Source organism: Hemicordylus capensis, chromosome 2 (genome assembly GCF_027244095.1).
Source record: "Hemicordylus capensis ecotype Gifberg chromosome 2, rHemCap1.1.pri, whole genome shotgun sequence".
NCBI lineage: Eukaryota > Metazoa > Chordata > Lepidosauria > Squamata > Cordylidae > Hemicordylus > Hemicordylus capensis.
Window position 1 is genome coordinate 400,826,889 of NC_069658.1, and position 17,255 is coordinate 400,844,143.

Genomic DNA, 17,255 nt, shown 5'->3' on the forward strand with positions numbered 1-17,255 from the left:
CTATCAGAGGTCACATTTCTCCCTGCCCCTCACCCATCCAAACACCAAACACATTCTTATTAATAAAGCACGCTCAACATACAGCACACTTTACTATATGGATCTTGGTTTGCCTTCCCAGGCAACCCAGAAAGACAGGACAGGATAATTTATATATGGAGACCAAGGATAAGAGAACACTCATTTGGGGGACCATGTGAGTGTGTACAGCCCATCCAGGCCCCACAGCTGATGGGAATAGCAGTAAGTCTGGCATGGCCTACACCGCCGTTTGCAAAGCCAGCCCCAGAAGGAAAAGTGCCTGCTTTTTCAAAATCACATCCTGTGCTTGCATCTCTATGCCACAGTGTCATTCCTGTGTTGCTCTTGGGATCTTGGTCCCTTTCTTGCTGAAGGCAAACTAGCAAGATCAAGGCAGAGCTGGACTTTGAACACAGGCCTCTCTGCCCATCACCCTCTCAATGAATCATGTCAGCATTCCACTAAGCCTATTTCCAAGTTGGGTCCCCACCTGCAGCCCACTCATTTCCCTATGCCTGTGTATTGCGGAATTGACACATCTCAAGTTTTTCTAACTGGCTGAGGAGTGTTTCTTCCTCCCCCTCTCCCCTCAAACCAATTTAAAGAGAATGCTGCACCTAGGTCTAATTCTCCTTTCTCTCCCAGCACATACTCACATACACTACATCTCACAAAGCCAAAGGAACAGAGCCAGCCAACTGCTGTATAAATATCAAATCTGTAAAAGGTTGGGGGTTGGAGGAGGAGAGAAAGACAAAAGACAAGGTATGAATTTGCACAATACAGTAATCTTCAACCACAGCTAGTATTTGGCTTTGCTGCTTGCTAAAGTTATCTCCCATTTCCCCTGGAGCTAGTTTGCTCCAGACTGCTTCCATAATGATTTCTAAGGGAAGCTCTCATTGCGAGCTCCCTGCTGAGGTGTAATAATGTGTGTGTGATAACACAAGGGGAAGTGGGGGGAGGTACCACTGGTTTATAAATCCCCTCTCCCCTTCTAGTCTCTGGCAATTCAGCCTGGGATGGTATTGCAGATCTGTTCAGGGAGCTTAGCTCTGTATTGTTATTCTGCACAGCAACCCAACTTCTCTGTGAAGGCTGCAGAAGAAACAATAAAGAGAGGGATTTTGCTCTGCACTACTCCCACCCCCAACTCTTTAGAGCCGGTAACCTCCTACCAACACAAAGGGAGGGGGGGAGAGAAAAACAGAGATGATACATTGCCCAAATTCCCTAGAACCTTCAAATAAGAAAGTTTAAGGGTGCGTGCAGCTTAAGGAAACCCACATCACCCCAATTCCTAGCATCCCCACTCCCTGCCCAACTGAATCCAGGTCTATTTCTACTCCTCAGCCCCAGGAAGGACCTCAAAGTTGCATGGGCTGGATTCTCAAGCGCATGCAGTCCGATCCTGTGCATCTTTACTCAGATGTAAGACCCACTTAGTTCAATGGCACTTGTTTCCAAGTGCAGAGAGGATTGCAGCCCTAATTTTCAAGAGCAAGGATCACACTGCATGACTAAGAGGTCAAGTGTCGCGTCTCTGGGACTGGGAATACCCCACTCTCCTTCGGAAATCTCTCCACCCCCACGCCTCGCGGAGCAAGGGTGGCAATTGCTTGGGGGTGGGCAAGGGGACCTCCCCGAGAAAACAGAAGATTACCTCTACCACTATCGTCACCACCCCCACCCCTTGAAGCGCACATATTGCTCGCCATTATTGGGAGGGGGGGGATTAGCCAAGTGTCTCAGCGCCTCCCCCGCAAGGAATGAATCATCTCCCGGAGCGCGGCTAGTTCCAAGCAGCCCCACACACTACAGGCTGGGGGAGGGGTTGCAATTGGCAGCGAGCCCCCCCCCTCCCTCCCCTCCCCTCCGCCCCGCTCGCCGACTGCGCGTTCAGCCAGGCTTTTCCCTGCCACCGCGGGGATTTCCCCCCAGCCGGAATCGTGCGCGCGCCTCCCCCTCCCCGTGCTGCACCTGAGGAGAGGGGAAGACCCAGGCGGACCCCCTTCCCGCGCAAAGCCCCCAGAGCCCGCAGGCGAGGCGAGGCAGCCTAGGAGCGGCGGCGCCCGGGTAGCCCTGGCGGTTGACTCACGCTCTCTCAGTAGTCCCTGCGGCGGGGGTAAGCGAGTGCGGGAGCCCCGGGTCCCTTCGCGCCGAGCGACATCCCCGGAGCAGCCCAGCGCGGCAGGAGGACAAGGGAGGCGGCGGCTGAGCGCGGAGAGATTGAGGAGGGGAAGCACTTGGAGGAGGTGGCTCTTCTGCGCCCGGCTCTGGCTCCGACTTGGCTGGCTGGCAGAGCACGCGGCTGCGCCCGAGCCGCCTGTAGCCCCGAGCGAGCGAGCGAGCAAGAGCAAGGAGGGAGCGCGCGAACCCGCCCCCGTCGCGGGGGAGGGGGAGCCCCGATGTGGCCACGTGCGGCACCACCTGCTGCGGCCCGCCTCCCACCCCACCCTCCTCCAGAACCCTTCGCAGGGAGGGAATTGCTCCACGGGCGACCTGCCTGGACGGCCTGCCCCAGCGCGTCTGGCGCCTCGTCCCCTGCTCTTTTCTTGGGGAGGGACTCCCAGCACGCAAGGTACCTGCTCTCTTGAACCCAAACGTCAGAGGCGCTTTTAGGTCCTCGCAAATCAGCACCCAAGATAGTCACATGTTAATATGCAGGGGTATCCCTAATCCCAGATGTGTGGGGACAGGGTGTGGTGAAGAAACTGCGCACTCCCCTCTTGCTCCGAGGTACTCTCTTGCTGTACATGATTCTCTAATACCAGGCGCACAAAACAGGTTCCAAGGTTGAGCGTTGGTAAAGGTGAAGACAAAAGATCTTATTCACCAGATCTCAGTCCTCCTGTCTGCCTCTGGTTCAGACAGGCAAGCACCCAGTGGCTGCCAACACACTGGAACTCCTACAAAACTCGTTTAGCCCTAGCTGACTGGCAAAGTACCTTTCCTCTCAAGGAAGCCCAAAGACACATATTATTGCCATCTAGCCATCTAGCTCTCTTCCTAGGTCTTTCTCACTTCTGCCCCACATGAAAGCCACAAATGTCCCCAATTCCCATCACAACAACCCAAAGCCCCCTAGTCCAAATCCAATACAAAATACAATGCAATCCCAAACCCCTGCTAACTTGACAAAGAGGCACCTTTGAACATGGTAATTCTCTCTGTTTAGCAGGGGGAGAGTAACTGGCCCTATCCACCCCCAGCACAGTACCTCTAGTGACTGTTGCTGGTGTCTGTCTTGTGTTTCTTTTTAGATTGTGAGCCCTTTGGGGACAGGGAGCCATCTTATTTATTTGTTATTTCTCTTTGTAAACCGCCCTGAGCCATTTTTGAAATCTAATTAATAATAATAATAATAATAATAATAATAATAATAGTAGTAGTAGTAGTACTTGCCTCTCACCCAAGAGTTCTCCAAAACCTTCCTGAGATTGTACAATGCAGTAAAGCTCCTCTCCACACATGGAGCCAAAGCCTCTCATCCTGCAGGGTGCTTAGCACCTGCTACAATCCTAAAGCCATACAACATACATACTCTCCTAGTGTCTCACTACAGAGCCAAGCCAACAGCCTTGTCCAGTTTCCTTCCATCTCTCCGCAAGCCACCACACCGTATAGCAACTTTCCTCATCACCTTTCCTCATCTGCTAGGGTTGAAAATACTTCCCCAAAACATGTGTTGCCTCAAATTCTGCAGTTATCCAATGATCATGCCTTTTTCACATGGATCCTGCATCTTTGCCCCTTTTCAACCCTCTCTCCTTGAACATCTTCAGCATCTTAATGTGGCATAGGATTCAATTTGGAAAAAGTCAAGAAACATAATTAACCCCATGCTTCTGTTCTTGTCAGGATTCCAGGTATGTTTTTCTCAATCTTTATCTCCTCAGGGACATTTTCCTTGAAATGTCTCTCAGCAGCTCTGAGACAACATTGGACAGATATGTAAGAAAGGCCCACTTCTGGAGGAAGTTCCATAGGCTACTGAACTATATGCACTGAAACCACTCATTAGCAACCCAGGACCAAACACACCAGGGCCTGGTTTCATGCCACATGGCGTCTACAAATTTGCAACAAGATGGTGATTGGATATTGAGAAGACAATGGAGAATGAAGATTTGCTATCCATCCAGCCCTTAATTACCATCTTGCTGCATGTTCATGCATAAGTACATAAGAAGAACCCTGCAGGATCAGGCCATGGCCTGTGTGACTGGCATGCTCTTTCTCACAGTGGTCAGCCAAAATGCGTACAGGAAGTCCACAGCATAAGCAGGAGATGACGGCTGACCTGCTCTCCCACTGTTACTACTCTGAAACGCATTCAGAGGCATACTCCCGCTAAACCTGGAAGTAGCATATATAGCCATCAAGTGGAGTAGCATTACATCCTGAATGAAATTAGCAGTACAGACAGGACTGTCACCAGATTAAAGAAATCTAAGTCAATGAACCATATGAGTTGTAGTTGATTAAATAAATTACATCTACATTAATTTGCATGTAAGAAAAATGCAATCGCTCTGAAGGGAAAAAAGCGTTCTTTGTTCCCAGTATTATAAGGGAATAACAACAGGCATGTTATCCTCTTGGAAGAGGAATCCTCTTTTCTCTATTACACAAGAGAGAATGCCTCTTAACATAGCACTTACCATCTGCAATTTTTGAAAAGTACATCTATTGAACATAATGGCTAACAGCCAGACTAAATTACTTCGGAGCAGTTGTATTGAAAGTAAGTCCTTTAAAGAAAGTCCTTTAAAGTAATTCCTGAGTAGTAGTATTCAGTAAGTTAGTCTGGAAGTCATTCATTTTTTAAAAATCTGCTGATTAATTGGGATTACCTTTTCATCATGTTATTCTCCAGATTTGCTGACATAGTTTGGTTAGAGCCTTGACTGATTCTTCTTCTGTTACTTGCCATATCTCTGTAGCTATTCCATCAATTCCTGTAGACTGCTGATTTGGTAATGACTGGAGTGCTGATCTAACTTCATCTTCCCATACTAGAGCTTCTTGCAGGTAAGGATTATCTTCTAGAGTATCTTGGATGCTGACGTCCCTGCTGTACAGATTTTCAGTATACTCCTTCCATTTCTGTTTGATCATCTCTGAATCAGTTACTACCTGTCCTTTGGCATCCCTTAACATACCAATTTGAGGTTGGAGCCTGTGGAGAACAACACAGTGGCCAAAAGATTGGAAGAGGTCAGTCTACATATCCATACCAAAGAAAGGAGATTTAACAGATTGTGCAAACCATCACACAATATCCTTAATTTCGCATGCTAGCAAAATAATGCTCAGGATCATCCAACGCAGATTAGAGCCCTACGTGGAAAGGGAAATGCCGGATGTTCAAGCCGATTTCAGAAAAGGCTGAGGAACAAGAGACATCATTGCTGATACACATTGGATAATTGAGAAAGCCAAAGAATACAAAAAAGAAGTCAGTATGTGCTTTATTGACTACAGAAAAGCCTTTGATTGCGTCGACCATGTCAAGTTGTGGAATATCCTTAGAAAAATGGGTGTCCCAGAACATCTCATTGTTCTCATGAGAAACCTATACACAGGATAGGAAGCCACAGTCCAGACGGAACATGGTGAAACAGACTGATTCCAGATCGGCAAAGAAGAAAGATAAGGCTATATATTTTCTCCGTATTTATTAAAACTTACATGCTGGACATCAGTAGCATAGGGAGGCTGGCAGTGGACCATGTGCAGACCCCTGGTGCCGCCGTGGCCCACTGGCCCCGCCCCCCAATCTGACATCAGAAGCAGGGACACAACTAGCCACACCCCTGCACCTGACATCAAACATGGGGGCGTGGTCTCCCTTCCAAATGGGGCCACACGGCCCCATCTGGAAGGGAGATCGGCCCATGCTGCATTGGGCAGCACAGGCCAGAGCAACTCTCCCTGCCTTTAAGGCTCTCCCTGCCGCACGGTGGGCCGATTTCAGGGCCATGGGGTGTGTGTGTCTGGGGCCGCGCTTGCAGCCCCTGATTGGTGGCGGCCCAGGTTCTTTGAACCCGTTCACCCAATGGTGGCTCCACCCCTGGTGAACATATACTGAAAGAAGCTGGACTGGAAGAAGATGAGCCTGGTTTTAAAGTTGGAGGAAGAAACATCTGATTGCTAAGAATGAGGATGATCTGCAAGCTCTAGTAATGAAGGTTAAGGAGCACAGTGAAAAAATGGGACTACAACTACAACTAAATATAAAGAAGAATAAACCAATGACAATGGGTACAGCAACCAGCCTCAGAACGGATAACGAAGACATTGAAGTGGTGGATAGCTTCTGCCTTTAAGATCAACCAGTAACCGTAAAGGATCTAGCTGTCAAGAAATACGCTGCAGACTAGCACTTGATAGGGTTGCAGTAAATGCCTTGGAAAGGATATTTAGATGCAGTGACATGTCTATACCCACAAAGAATAGAATTGCTTGGACAATGGTTTTTCCCGTGACATTCTATGGATGCAAAAGCTGAAGAAGCAAGATACGAAAAGTATTGATGCTTTTGAACTTTGGTGCTGGACAAGACTTTTGAGGATACCATAGACAGCCAGGAAAACACACACATGGATTATAGAACAAATCAATCCAGAATTTTCGCTCCAGGCACAAATGACCAGGCTCAAACTCTCATACTTTGGACACATTATGCGAAGATTCAGATCCCTTGAGAAGTCCATCATGCTGGGAAAAGTTGAAGGAAAGAGAAGAGGACGACCAGCAGCAAGGTGCATGCACTTAATTACAATAGCAATGAATGTACCCCTGAGAGACCTTAAAGGCCAAGCTGAAAAAAGATCATCCTGGAGGGAATCTATCTATGTGGTCACTAAGAGTCGACACCAACTTGACGGCACTTAATCAATCAATCAATCAATCAATTTCATCATACCTCAGTAGTTAGGAGGAGACCTGTATGTAGAACCCATATAGCTCTCCCACACCATATAAATCCTGTCCTGGGATAGATGTCTACACACACACACACACACACTGTTGATAACACTGTAGAGATATGCGAGCTGGCTCGATTGAAACTGCAGTTCAAATCAACCAGCCACATTCAGGTAGTCCAAGTCTGCACCGTACTGGCCCCCCAAAGTGGGATGCTAGTCCAAATTCAAACCAGACCAGCCCTGATTCTAAGAACCAGTTTGTGGGCTGGTTCGGGGGATATACTTGTAATGGTGAATCTGGTGAGGATTCCCCTTTACAAGTAAAGTGCATTCCCTGTAGTAATGCCGGTGGGGAGAGGTACTTTCTACCCTGTAATTTTGAGGAGGCAGGAATGGCAGTGGCAGCAGAGAGGGAGGCAGGGGGAGAATAATTGGCCCTATCCACCCCCAGCACAGTCCCTCTAGTGACTGTTACTGGTGCCTATCTTATGTTTCTTTTTAGATTGTGAGCCCTTCGGGGACAGGGATCCATCTTATTTATTTATTATTTCTCTGTGTAAACCGCCCTGAGCCATTTTTGAAAGGCGGTATAGAAATTGAATGGAGGAGGAGGAGGACTCCAACCCCGCTGCTGGCCTCCCAAAGACTGGCTGTGGCCTGGTTCAGGCTGCTCTTCAGGAGGCTGTGGGGGGAGGTTTCAAGGAGCCCCTGCCACCAATGTCTCTGCCACTGCTGCCACCATCCCCACCATCTTAAAATTAAAGGTTAAAAGTACCCTTTCTCTCCCTCCCCCTTTACAAGTATACCCTCTGAACTAGCCTGTGAACTGGTTTGACCTGGTTCAGTGGCCAAACTGGACCAAACCAAACTGGTTCAGCTGAACCTGAGACTGGGTCGGGTTGGTTTGAATCCAGTCCGGATTCAAACCAAATCAGCCACAGGCGGCTTGCACATCCCTATAAGACTGCACATAGAATGCTTATATTAGTGTTAATGTAAAGGGAACAAGCTTTTTCACAAGAGGAAAAATCCACATGGATAAGGAAGAATGGCCTACTAATACTGCCCACTAGTATTGCCCACAATCAGTATTGCCCACTAGCTCAAGGGAACAGAAAACCAGAGGTGTGGTTTTAAGTCCCACTACAGAGAGATGCACATGTGGCAAAACTCACCTTTTGCAGTCCTGATGGCAGCAACTATTTTAGATAGAAAAGAACACCTGCAGGAATAGAATCCAGACCTCCCATGCCGCAGAGTAACAACTTCAGCACACAGTCACAGGAACAGATAAAATAAACCACCCCGATTCACTTTGGGAAAGATGGTATATAAAACTAACTAACTAACTAACTAATTAATTAATTAAATCCTAGGAACTTTCCAAGGGTTATGATTTGTAGTTTCCCAAGGGCTATGCTCATGACCTCCACCGCATCCATCTTCCCCACTGCACATTAAGGTAATCAAGAGAGGTCCGTCTCCGGACACTGCCAGCTCATTGGTGGTGACTCAGGAACAGGCCTTCTCTGTAATTGCTCCTGGGCTATAGAATGCCTCCCTATAGACATTCATGGTTTAACATCTTTTCCAGCCTTTAAAAGAGCCCTTAAGACTCTTTTTTTAGCCAGGCTTTTAGTAATCTTTGGATGTTTTAAATTGTTTTAAAATGTTTTGTTTGTCTTATTTTGTTTTTGTTATGTTTATTTTTGTGACCCACTTAAAGCCTTTGGAGTCAGGTCATATATAAATTAAGTCAGTAAGATGACAGGACCCCCTTCATTCCTTCCCTGCTCTGCAGCCCTAAATATCACACTCACATCTGAGCCATACAGCCAAGTACAAGAGGCCCTACATAGAACTGTAGCTCAGTGAAAAACCTAACTTATGTGCATCTTGGGATAGATTGCTACCTATGGCCCCTCAGAGAAAAGGGCTGGAAAGAGACATATATACCTGATAATGCAGTATGACAGCCAATCAAAGTGACTGGCACATGGATCAGCAGCCTCACTGACAGTTTGACTTGTTTGTGCCCCTGGTTGGATGCTACTTTACCCATCCCCCTTTATGCCACCCAGATATGCCTTGCCCCTGTTCTGTAAAATAATTGCCTGTGGCTTCTGGTTATTTCCCCAAGAGACTTGTTATCCTACTAGCTGCTCTCTTCCAACTGCTGAGTTTATTATCCTACCAGCAGTAACCAAGGGGAGTCGGGAAGCCATTGAGTTGTAGGGACCATCCCCTCACCCTTACTAATGCTGCAGTGGAAAGGCCATGGGCAAGATGCATACCCTCAGTTTTATGTTTTCAAATTGTAATTTACATTTGAAACGTTGCAGAAAAGTGGCATATTCAGTTGTGTGAATACATGAACACTGGGGCTAGGTAGTGGAGAACCCAATGGTCTCCCTTCCCAGTGCCTGTGCCTCCATCATGAAGACATCTTAGGTGAGTAACAAACATGGCAGTGGGTCCTTATCTGCTAACTATCCAGAGAACAGAGACAAGCTGAAATTGTTGCAGCTTTCACTGAAAGCATCAGTGGCGGAGTGAGTTCTGACAGTATCATAGAGGAAGGAATTTGCCAACCTTTTTGTTCATGCACACCCACAGTGCCTTTGAAAGCTGCATGATAAAGAGAGGGATAAAAGATGCAGCTGTCCCCATCTCTGTATTTCCATCCTGGGTAATGCTGCACCTGTTACATTACTATCCATCATATAGGCCACATTTGCACATAATGTGAAAATGGAGGTAAACGGGGCAGAGGCTGGAAAACTGTTACATCTGAATGCAAGCAACTGCGGATTTGCAGCAAATGCAACTTGCAGTTTGCCTCCCCAAACTCCAGTTTGAACCTTTGGGTTGTAGTGAATTTTGCCACCATAACCTGAGGTTTTTGGGTGGCAGTGTTTGCAGACGGTGCCGTACCTGCAGTTTTGTTTGCTTTCTGGAGCCATAATCACAGAGACAGTGGCGCAGACCCGCCTGAGATAGTTCCTATTCCATGCCTGTGGTGCTGTTCACCGGCCTTTACTCAAAGCACTTGCCCCACCCTCTGTCTCCAATCCAACAAAGCAGTTGCCAGACAATAGGGACGCCGCAACATCCCACCCCAAGCTTGGCAGTCCATCAAACTGCAAAGTCGCGTGAGGGACAGGATGGCCAGACGAGCACCAAGTTCTTCACTCTCTGAAAATAAATCAACCAAGATGCATGTTCACTAGCACTTGCACTTCAGGTGGCAACATAAGCAGGGCCACTCCATGAGAGTGCTAGGATGGCAACATATGGCAGGGCAGCGATGCCCGGGTTTGGTTTAAAAGGAAGCCACAACAAGGAACGCTTGAATTCTATGTTTTGCACAATGATGTTGGGGAAGGGAGGGCAGCCCCTTCCCCTTGAGGGTACCTGTGTGGTTCCTAGGCTTACTCATGAGAAGGGCCAGGCAGCAGGATCAGTATTGCCCCAGTGAAAGGAGTGGTTCCTCATATGTGATGAGAATGGATGCTGTTCCTCAGCGGACCACTCACTCATGAGAGTGTAAGGCCATGGGGATACCCCTTCACAATTCATGAGAGGGAGGAACCGTCTTTGGGGACAGAGGTGTTAGACAGAATTGATAGCAATTCTCCCATGGGCTGCTCTATCACAGGAGGGTCAGGCCATGGGGGCTGGATGGCAGATGCCGCCCAGACAGGTTGCTCTATACAAGCAAGCTGCAGGGATGGATACCCCAGCAACTGCTCTCCCTCTCTTGGTGACTGCTGTGAAGAAGCTGTCAAAGCATACCCTCTGCCAGCCTGTCCACCCATTTCAACATGTCGGTCTTTGTTTTTGCCTGGAAGGGCAACTCCACTTTCCTGGGCTTGCTGGAAATCAGGGCTCCCCTCTCCTGTGATTCCCCACGGTGGCCCCGGCCTGAACCCAGGAAATTTGAACAAGAGTAATGATCTGCTCCCAGTGTTTCCCCAGTCTGCCCACTCAGATATGCCCGGACGCATGGAGCTGAGCATCAAAACTTTTGCTATGCAAAAGTTCTATCATTAACCAGAGAGAATGGGGGCCCCATGCAAGCAGGGGCTCCTTTTGGGGGTTAGCTCAACTCCTGAGCGTGCAGTCCAATGGAAGACCGAAGGTTTTTGAGCCTAAGTTCCTCCCAAGTAGACTGGCCCTCTCATTAGAGTATTAGTCCCCTAACAGCAAGGCACCATGGGGGCAGGAGTGTGGTTTGGTCTCTATGGACTGCTTTGCAAGGGCATCCTTGGTCACAGTGGGCCAGACCCCAGGATCCTTTGCCCTCCCTTATATACATATCTCCTAGGAAGTCATAATGTTCCCTTCAATTGCCTGAATAATAGGAAAATAGTGCCCCCCCCAAGATCCCCCCCTGCCAGAAATTGTGCTTGTACGAGACTGTTTTGTTGCTGGGCTCTAACAAGGGTGGTGGTGCGATCGCTGTCATAAGAAGGGCTTGCATGGCATTTAAAGGATATAAATGCCCTTTCCCTGCTGAGGGCAGGTGGACCATTCCAAAAAGGCACAATTTGCTGGGCACGCCCCTTTAAAGATCGTGGCCAATGGCTTTCACTCTTGTGATGTGCAGATGCCCACAGTTTGGCAAAGTAAGTGCTACGGAACTTGGCTGGGATGCGGCCTCAGCGGACCAGGAAGAGTGAGGGGCTCCCCTCCCCTGAAAACGGAGGTTGCCGGACTGTGGTTGGATGGACGTCTGTGATACACAGTTTGAAAAACTAACCATGCATCTGGCGACCTCCGGTTTTACATTAAGTGCTAATGCGGCCATACTCTGAAGAGGCAAGGAGACCTACTAGAACAAGTATGTGGCAATTGGAAGAGCTAGCTTCTCAATGAATACTATTGGTGCTGTAGGCATTGCCTGCAGTCTGCATGGCATGATGTGGGGTGGGGATATTCCTGCCCCTGTGTATGTTAAATAGCTTCCTTGTTTTCTCTAGGAAGACATGGAGATATTAATTGGTAGCAGCTGCAACAGAGAGGCCTAGCTGCTTTTCCATTTCACATGTTTCAGCCTAGCTTTCCACTCACCTGTGGACGATTCCTCCTGGTGTCTATATTGGGGGTATTTGAGGAGTCATTTGTTGTGGGAGATAATGGAGTCATCAGAACTACATGACACATTCACCAGAGAGAGTTGCACTGGGATTCTGTATGTAGGCTCTGTTTGTTCTGCACTATGTGCCCTGGGTCATTTCCTGCAAGGAACCATGCGTCATGAATGTTTGGACCGCAGTGGCAATAGGTGAAGTGGAATGGAGTGCTCGTGTTCACCAGCAGGGATGGCTTTACTCTCTGTTGTCTCATGGGTGCATTCTGGGAGCTTCCTGCAAACTACATACTTACCTTCTTCCCTCTGTATAAGGGGCATTGTTACAATTTGTGAAAGGGAGGGTTGTCTATCCAGTCTATTTAGCCTTAATTGCAAGAGGAGACATTCTGTGGCCATGGTCTGCATGTCCATCTCTTTTCTTGAAGTGTTTAGGAAGAGGCAGGGAAGTGGTGCATATTTTTCTGCTTTGGAGTATTGTCTCTCTCCCCCTGGTGGGCCCCTCCCCTGCTCAACTGTGGGATGGCTAGTCCTTGCAGCTTCAATTGCAGAAGGGTAGTTGAGGTTCCTGATAAGTGTTTGTGTCCAGAACGTTGAGGGTTGTAAGGGGGTCTCTAAGGGTTCTGAGAAGAAAAGTGATATTCATTTACCCTGAATTCTTTTTGTCCTCCCTGGCTATCAGGTATTTTTTGTGTTGCAAACTGCCTCATCACCTAAGTTCCCATGTACATGTTCTTCACTGTCTAGACATGAAGGCAGAGTGATGTAGCTCTCTGCAACATATATTGTATACTGGGTGGGTTTACACAATCAATCTCATGTTAGTTGGACAGTAACCTGAGATAACCATGGGGCATGTTGTGTGAACCCAGCTATTAACAGGAATCTCAGATAGGCACCATGCCAAACTTACATGAATCTGAGATTGTCAAACTATTTCAGATCTAAGATTACCAACCTCAGCTTCATGTCAGTTTGGCCCAGTGCCAATTTGAGATTCCTGGCAACAGCTGGGTTCACACTGCATGCTCTACAGGAGCACGCACACCTATGGAATCTCAGATACCTGTCAAATTAATATGAGATCGATTGTGTGAACCCGTCCACTATGTGATCTCTGTTTCCTAATCAGGGCTGTGCCCTGGACCTTCATCTTGTCATCCTCCAGGAAGGGACCAACCCCTATCATTAATTAATTTCCATTCCTCCTTTGCTATGCCTCATGCTTCACACAGTTTCCCCTTTTGTACTGCAGTGGTGATGTTACATTACTGTAGATTCATCATAGTGGTGCTTTGTCTTCCAACAGCACAAAAGGATTTAGGAGTGATCCTACCCTACACCTTTCCTTCCCAGCAAGTTTAAGTCAGGATAGGATCATGCTGTAAGTTTCTCTTTAAGTCACTGTATACCAGTTTGGGAACAAAAGCCTACATGGAGGAGCTAATCAAAAGTATTAACATTGTGACTGGATAATATATCCAATCATATCTGGTTATTTCATACCAATCATTTTTGCAGTTGTGTATCGTCAGTCTTATTCTGATCAAAATGCCAACATATATCTGCATTCAGTGTTGCATTAAAAGAAACTGTGTGAAATGCCACTGATAAAGTATTTTATACAAATTCTCCTTAAGACTAGCACATGTTACAATGCTGAAGTTTTGATGTGTCAGCATGGAGAAGGTGACAGCTGCCAATGGTCAAGTTACTATGGCATTACTATAATGGCTCACTGATTCATGTTGTGACCTTGATTAAAAATTCCAATAATTGTATATCTAATGAATATTCATTATTTTAGGGTTCAGTTAGTTATGACCATATCACTATTGGAATGATAGCAAAAGAAGAAGAATGGATGTTTATTCATACTTAGTAAGTGGTTTGCTCTTGGTTTTGATGGTTGGGTCATCTACCTCAGGGCTGCTCAGTATCAGTCCTTCTGCAGATGTTGGCCTACAACTCCCATAATCCCTGGCTATTGGCCATTGTGGCTGGGGATTATGGGAGTTGTAGTCCAAAAACAGCTGGGGGGCCAAGGTTGAGCAGGCCTGATCTCCCTAGTGACCCTAGTAAATGACATGTTCCAGGAGATGGATGAGGGAGTGTATCCTGGATCTCTTTCAGTACCAATGACAGTAGTAGTAGCAGCTGCAGCACCACCACCTTTCTGGAATGCCTTGCTGAACTGGGACAGCATGGCACTGTTTTTCAGTGGTTCTGATTATTCCCAAAGGGTAGGTTTCAGAAGGTGGTGATGGGGATACTGCTCTTTCCTATGGCCTTTGGGGTTCTGCATGATTCCATCTTCTCTCCCATGCCATTTTACATCTGCACAGGACTGTTGAGACAGGTCATCCAGAGATTTAGGCTACAGTATCATCAAAATCCTGATGACACCCAGCTCTATATCTCTTTTTCATCAGATCCCAGAAAGACAGTGGAAGTCCTGGTTGATTGTTGACATTTGAGATGGATAAACAAATGTAAAGTGTCACATAACTGAATTCAACTGGACTTACTCTCAAGTAAGTGTTCAGAGGATTACAGCCATGTAGCACAATCCTAACCTATTTACTCAGAAGTTAGTCTACTCTTACCAAATAAATACTTTAACTAATACTACAGATTTAGTACTAAATTAATTGTGAGCAAAAGGGCAGTCCTGATGTCTAATGGCAAGTCATTCCAGATACATGGCACTGCACATGCACAAAAAGGTAGAGACTCAAGAATGAAAATTAAAAATTTGGGTTAAAAATTTAAGAGCACCATTAGGACAAAGATAATGGATAGGAGCATAAAGAAGCATAAATTTTAACAACAACAAAAGTCTGTAGATGAGAAATGGGTAAGATGACCATGACAACAGAAAGTTTGGAAAGAATAAGAGGGTGAACCCACATTTTAGCTGTATCAATGGAAAAAAATTAACAAATGTCTGAAATAATAGGAAGCAAACTTATATGTGGCTTAGATGAAAGGAAGAAATGAAAGAAAAAAGTCAAACACAACTCCACATTATGGACCTAGGGAAAATAATAAATACAACTTTGTCCAGGGGCAGAGAAAATAAAGAGGAAGCAGAAGAATTATTAGGGGGACAAGTGAAAAAAGAACTTTAGGAAGATTTAGAACTTAAACCATGAAAGAATTTGCAAGGTGGAATAGCACAGAGACAGGACAAACAGCTGGCAAGGGATGTACTCAACAGCAGCACTGATAAGAAACAAGTTTGTCCTCTGTTCCATTTGGGATGTTTAGATCGTCAGACAGAAGAATTCCATGAGTATGCTATGCTAAGCTTGCTCCAGTATCAATGTAATTAAACTATATTCTGTAAGAACTCTATCTTTATACAGTATCTTCTGTACCTTCATACCTTTGTAACCTTATAGCCATGTCTTGTAGTTTACTCTGCATGTTCACATTGTTTCATTGCTTTTTAATTCAATACTCTCTTCATGTGTTTTTTTAAACATGTGCACTTCTCTATCTTGTGAGTGCATTAACCATTTTACTCTTTAATGTAACTGATGCTACTGGTTTTCTGCTATATTCCTTTCATTTACCTTTCAATAACTGTAATGTCATAATTAGCCTAATCGAAATCCTTGGATTTCATTTACTGTTCCTATTATCACTCTTGCCTGAGGACATTGTTCTAACCATTTGACTGGTAACAAGCAGCCTTAACAAATTTGGTTGTTTTCTCAATCTGGTTAAAAAGAGACAGATGACACCAGGGCTGATTAATTTTAGATATGTGAATGTACCCCTACACTCAAATTTCAGAAGCAAGCTAATCTCTCTTACAAATTCCAGTGCACTTCTTCTCTTTCTTCCTGCTTTGAGACTCTCTGAGCAATGCCATGATGATGCGGAATATGTTTTTTTGGGAAGAAAATAAAATTTTACCATGCTCTCCCCACCCGCCAATTTCTGCCTTGTGCCTATGAATTATCTTAGAAGAGTGATAAAAGAAAGGTAGGAAAGGAGCTGGAAGAAAGAGTTCCGTGGCACCTTAAAGACTAGCACCTTTAGCACAAGCTTTCGTGGACAAAATATAGAAGCTCTCTTTGTGGGCCAAAGGTACACATTGTCTGTCTTTCTAGGGCAAACATCTAAGTTCTCACCTCCTGCCTTAGCGCCACTGCTGATATCAGGTTTCATTACCTAACTTTCCCTCCCTAGAGTTTTCATGTCTCTTGTAGACACCCATAAAGGCTGCCCTATTGCCCTCCTTCAAGCATCTTCCTTCAAACCTATCTTTGCTGATCTACAGTCTGACAATGGTCAGGCAGTTGGTAAAGGGAAAGCACTGCCTACCGTGCAGATGATCAGTGTCCTTCACTTGTTCCTTTGAGCACTGCAAGAACCTACCTGCTGTCTCTTGTCATACAGCTGACTCACAGGTAACATTTTGCAAACTGCAATGCTTTCCACAGTCCAGTAGCCAGTGAGTTAACACTTTACAGTTTAAAAGTAACAACTAGGGCTTCATCATTAATATTATTAGAAACTTGACTGGTGTGTTCTAAGTCTCCCTGAGGTGTTGTATAAGTTGACTAGTGGCTAAAAGGGAACTGTCTCATCATGAAGAATGTCTGAAAATGCTTTCAGAGGTACATGGACTATGTCATGTATTCAGACACTCCTTATTAAAACAGGAGTCCAGACCTTGATAATGAAGTAATCCACAAGTATCTATTCCCAGCTCCAAATCTGCATGCCTGACAATCCAATCAATGCCTGACAATGCAATCTTTCATGCCTGACAATGCAATGGATCCTTGCACAACCCTCACGCACTCACTTTAATGCCCATCTCATGGGTATAATATTTTTTTTTACATGACAAAGATGTGTGTAGTGAATTAAAGCCTTTGTCTCAGAGCAAGCTCAGGTGAGGGAAATAAATGCTGAATCATCCTGCTGAGCTGGGTGACTAGGCTTCTCCTAAAACTCTTCTGTATTATTGGTAGGTTCAAAATGCTGCCACCACCACCCCTCTTATCGACAGAGCTTGAACCTCCCAGGGCTTGGGGTGGAATCCCAGAGAAAACTTTCTTAATTTGGCTCTTGGACAAGTAGCATAGCATAGTCTTTATTTTGGTCTTTGACCAGCATAACTTGGACAAGTACAAAAATCTTCCACATGCAAGCCTACACATAGTGAGAAAACAGATAGCTGCTGAACA

The 17,255-nt window shown here is 46.0% G+C and overlaps 1 protein-coding gene across 4 annotated transcripts in view; it reads right to left on the bottom strand.

Annotated features, from left to right (window-relative positions):
* Positions 1-2,545, bottom strand: part of RBFOX3 (RNA binding fox-1 homolog 3) — a 463,533-nt gene extending 460,988 nt beyond the window's left edge. Inside the window, exons 1-2 of one of the 4 annotated variants that reach the window (XM_053291962.1) lie at positions 2,120-2,545; positions 678-739 (exon numbers count right to left, since the gene is read on the bottom strand). The gene's annotated coding sequence lies outside the window, so the exon portion shown is untranslated. The remainder of the gene's footprint in view (positions 1-677; positions 740-2,119) is intronic. The other 3 variants (XM_053291956.1, XM_053291963.1, XM_053291957.1) reach the window with 3 other exon arrangements.
* Positions 2,546-17,255: the final 14,710 nt, after the last annotated feature.